Raw genomic sequence first — 5,145 nt, forward strand, 5'->3', positions numbered from 1 at the left:
TTTTCACAAAACAGTCTCTCCATACGGTATTTTTATTTTTCCTACCTGGTACGTATAAATTTTCAAATTCTTGGAAAATGTTCCTTTTTAATTTCATCTTGGGAGCCACATTTAAGAGAAATTTGTTCAAATGAGACAAGATTTTTCTTTTCTTCAAAATCATATCGTCTTCTTCCAATCTTCATGTTATATATATATATATATATATATATATATATATATATATATATATATATACAGGGGAATATTTTGAGAACCTTATTGAGTATTAAGAATTTTAGAACTTCATTCTTGATCACACATTTAATTAAATAGATTAGATTATGAAGTTGAGATTAAATGTGATTAAAAAATTAAAGTAGGAGAGTGAATAAAGATGTATAGTGATTACACTAATTTAAACGTCCATTATACATATGTAATAAGTCGACTCAGTGCGTAAATAATTCTGTAATTTTTTTACGTATATGCAACCTACATATATTACGTATATGTAAAAAAATTCAAAAAAATTTTTTTGTTACGTTGAGTTCTTTCGAGTTCTTAAAACTCAAAGTGGTTCTCATTTGAAATCTTCCATATATATATATATATATATATATATATATATATATATATATATATATATATATATAGGAGAAGTATAGTTTGAAAACCCTCTTGAGTTGAGAAAACCCGTGAAAACCCTTTGTAACATCGTTTTTTTTTTGTTACATGTAATATATGTTGTTACATTTAATACAAAACATCGAAAACATAAAAAAATGTTTTGCTATTTTTTTTACATTTTTTTAGTAATTTTTATATATGTTTTCAGGAGAGAGAAAATGTATATAAACTTTTACATTTTTTATTAACTTTAATTGTGGACCACAAGATTTAATCTTTAATTAAAAACATGTGGTTGAGAATGGATTTATAGAGTTTTCACAACTCAAGTGGGTTTTTATTCTAACCTAACCCTATATATATATTCCCAAATAATCTATCCAAATCTTTCGTAAAATCGTCTGGGCCGTCCAAATCTTCCGTAAAGTTCAAATGAACAGATGTATTAAGTCAAAATATTAAGGAAATAAACTTATTAAACAAAATATTGCCGGAGGGACGGATTATACTTAAATCTAGTTGGTGTGGACGGAATTTAAATAAATATTGCCAGAGTAAACAGAATTTGAATAAATCCAATTTATAAGAAGAAAAAAAAATCCCGTCTCCTTATAACAAATATCTCTTAAATACGTCTCACAAGACAAAATTAAAAATGAACATTTTTCAAGAATTTTAAAATTTGTACGGACCAGGTATGAAACATAAAAATATCGTCGGGGGGGGAGGGGGGAGACTGTTTTTTTAGAAGAAAAGTTAAGAAAGAAATATGGTCTCCTTCAATATTTTCAAAATTTGGCATTGTCCATCAACATTATTCCATATTTGGTCTGCTCCCTTAATATTTTTAAAAGTTTGATCTGCTCCCTCATATTAAAGATCTTCTCCCAATATGTCTCCTCGGTCCAAATTATTTGAGAATACTCAAGGTTTTTTGGTTGTGTTGGGAATTCTCTCTCTAGAATAGACTATTTTAAGAATTTTGTGATAGAGATTAATTATACTAGAGGTTAGTCTTTCCTATTTTGATGGGATGCTGATTAAGATGTAAAATAGAAGGTCAAGGGTTTAAACCTTGTATGATGTAAAATTTAGTCGTTCAAAAAGACATTACACTAGAGACTTGTTATGTGAAATTGTGATCATGCATACACTTTGACTCATGTAAACTAAAAATCATACTGTACAGTCGACACTAGCATGTTACCCTTTCTTTGTGTTTCGTCAGACTTTTTACTGATGAACTAAATACACAGACGAATAAAATGTGTGTTTCATGTAGTTTTTTGTGTATCTACTATTCATTTTAAATGCATATAGTATAAGAACATTCTCATCCCATTCCCTATCTTCAAACCAAAAATTACACTAAAATTCATTTTATTTTCTCTTTCCATTTTAATTAAGTAATACTTTTTATACCTTTTTTCTTTCCTTAACTCACAACCACTTTCAAAATATATTAAAAAATTATAGGGGATGAACGGTAACTTTTCAAATATACAGAAAATCACTACTTTTTTTAAAATATAAAAAGTCTTCACTCACAACACCCAGAATCACTCTCTAAATTATAAAAACACCCCTCACATTCTCGTATTATGTGAGGGGTGTTTTTATAATTTAGAGAGTGATTCTGGGTGTTGTGAGTGAAGACTTTTTATATTTTAAAAAAAGTAGTGATTTTCTGTATATTTGAAAAGTTACCGTTCATCCCCTATAATTTTTTAATATATTTTGAAAATTGTTATGAGTGAAGGAAAGAGAAAAAGTAATGATAAAATGTATAAAAAGTATTATTTAATTGAAATGAAGAGAGAAAATAAAATGAGTTTTAGTGTAATTTTTGGTTTGGAAATAGGGGATGGGATGAGAATGCTCTAAGAGCATTCCCAATGGATTCCCTAAATTATGTGAGGGGATTCTCTATTTTTTAGAGATGGTTAAAAATGGTTGTGAGAGGATGAGAGAGAAAATGTTAATGTTCATTAGGGGTGAGCAACTTAACCGCCATAACCGTTAAACCGAACCATAATCGACATAACCGAACCGATTTTAACCGATAACCGACATAACTAGTGGGTCGGTTAATGAATTTTCAAAAATGCCAAAATACGGGTCGGTTTTGGTTAAAGATAATTATAAAACCACCATAACCAAACCAACCCATTTATTAACAAACAATATGTTTTGGATTAACTTCCACCAAACATCTTGCTGGATTATATCATTTTAAAATTTTTGGTTCAATTTTTGTTATCAAATTAAGTTGAATTTCATTGTTCGATTATATAATATCATTCCCTTTTGTATATTTGTATTAATATTATGGATTGTATACTTTGTAAGATTATGTCATGTCGTTTTTTGTAATAATTGGTACCAAACTTTTAGACCAATTACATTGTTTTGGTTACGGTTAATCGACCCATAACCGACTCACTATGGTGTGAAAAAAACAACAATGACAGATGAGATTCAAAGAGCATTATGCAAGCACAAAAAGGATAATCCAAGTCTCACTCAAAAGCAATTGCAAGAATGGGTTCATAGTAACTATGGTTTGTAGGTGAGTCAAGCGACAATATCGAATACAGTTAAGCGGTCTTTAGAGTATCTCTCACTTGCTCCGAAAGAGGTGATGTTAAGCGACACAAACCGGCAAAATTTCCTGACCTAGAAAAATCTCTCTATGAATGGATTCTTCAATATCAAGAACATGTGAATATGACAGGTGAACTAATCATCGAGAAGGAGAAAAAGTTCATGAAAGATATGTATCCAGTGGATACTCCATACTTTATTTTTTCTATTGGTTGGCTTGGAAAGTTCAAAGCAAGATATGGAATTAAAAATTTCTGGCGTTTTGGAGAGAGTGGGTCTGTTAAAATGGAGGGCATAGAGGACAAATTAAAATCCATAAGAGACAAAGTTGATCAGTTTGAAATGAAAGACATCTTTAATATGAATGAAACAGGTTTGTTTTTTTATTATTTTATTTTATATTTTGTACTTTAGTGATGTACTGTAATTATTTACATGTTTTGATCTTAAACAGGTTTGTTTTTTAGATTTCAACCGGATCATTCCCTTGCAACAATGCAGCTTGAAGGGAAAAAACAAGACAAGGAAAGACTAACTGTTGCTATTTGTTGTAATAAGGACGGTTCGGAAAAACTTCATTTATGGATTATTGGGAAATATGCTAAACCAAGGTGCTTCAAGAATGTAAACTTGAACAGTCTGAACTGTGAGTACCGTGCTAACAAACGAGCTTGGATGACTGGTGTGTTATTTGAAGAATATGTTCGCCAACTTGATAAAAAAATGGTTGGAAGAAAAATTCTCTTGATTGTGGATAATTGTCCTACTCATCCAAAAATTATTGAAGGATTACGAAATGTTGAATTATTTTTTTTGCCACCAAACATAACTTCAAAAATTCAACCTTGTGACGCGGGGATCATACGAGCTTTTAAGATGCATTATCGTCGTCGATTTTATAGAAGTCTTTTGGAGGGTTATGAATTAGGGGTTCCAAATCCAGCAAAAATAAATGTATTAGATGCAATGAATCTTGCAATTTCAGCATGGACTATGGATGTTCGTGCAAATACAATTGCGAACTGCTTTCGTTATTGTAAACTTCGATAAACAGATAACATGACTTTTGAGAACTCAGATGAAGGTAGTGAAAGCACTCAAGAACTCCAGAATTTGATCAAAGAGTTGGGTTATCGCAATGCAATGGATGTCGAAGATGTTCTGACTCACCCAGAAGAAAATGTAGTTGCACAGTTGTTGACTGATGAAGAAATTATTGAAAGCGTTATTGGAATTAATAAAGATGATATCGATGAAGAATATGATGAAAGTTCTATAATGGAGCCCCCTTCGCGAAACGAAGCTATTAAAGCGGCAATCACAATGAACAATTTCTTGTTGAGCTATGAGAAAACAACACCAGAAGTTCTTACCATGCTAAGAAAAATTAGAGACGAGATTCAAGGGGAAATTGATTTCAACAAAAAACAAAAGACAATTGAGTCATTTTTCAAGAAACCTTCATAAATCATTCATGTAATATGCTATATATAAGGAATTATTAATTTATATTTTATATGGGGTCTAAAGAAATTATCAAAAATGTATTATCTTATAATTTTAGCGAATTATTAATTTAGCACCATATCCCCGAGTCGGGACCGGCAAAAAATATTATTTTAGAGAGTTTATTAAGTAATCGAGTATTAATTTATCGAGTTTCTACTGTATGTATTATAGAATATCGATATGTCAAGAAATTTTAAAAATAAAATAAAAAAATACCGCGCCTATTTAATTAATTTTGAGTTTTTATGTTAACCATATTTTTAACTGGTTCACATTACCAACATATTATTGAAGAAAATTTCAATACGTACAAAGGTTATTTGATATTAATTGTTTGTAAATAAAATAAGTTTCGAATTAAAACAAAGGTCAACTTGGTGATATAAGAGAATTTGGCATCTATATTTATATAAACTTTTACAC

General features: G+C 29.8%; 1 pseudogene; it reads left to right on the top strand.

Moving 5' to 3' along the window:
- Positions 1-3,321: 3,321 nt before the first annotated feature.
- LOC143618263 (CENP-B homolog protein 2-like) lies at positions 3,322-4,695 on the top strand (annotated as a pseudogene).
- The last annotated feature ends 450 nt before the right edge of the window (positions 4,696-5,145 follow it).

The sequence above is a fragment of the Bidens hawaiensis genome, unplaced genomic scaffold, assembly GCF_021521415.1.
Source record: "Bidens hawaiensis isolate Kalapana, Puna unplaced genomic scaffold, B.hawaiensis_p1.1 tig00067022_1, whole genome shotgun sequence".
Classification (NCBI taxonomy): Eukaryota; Viridiplantae; Streptophyta; class Magnoliopsida; order Asterales; family Asteraceae; genus Bidens; species Bidens hawaiensis.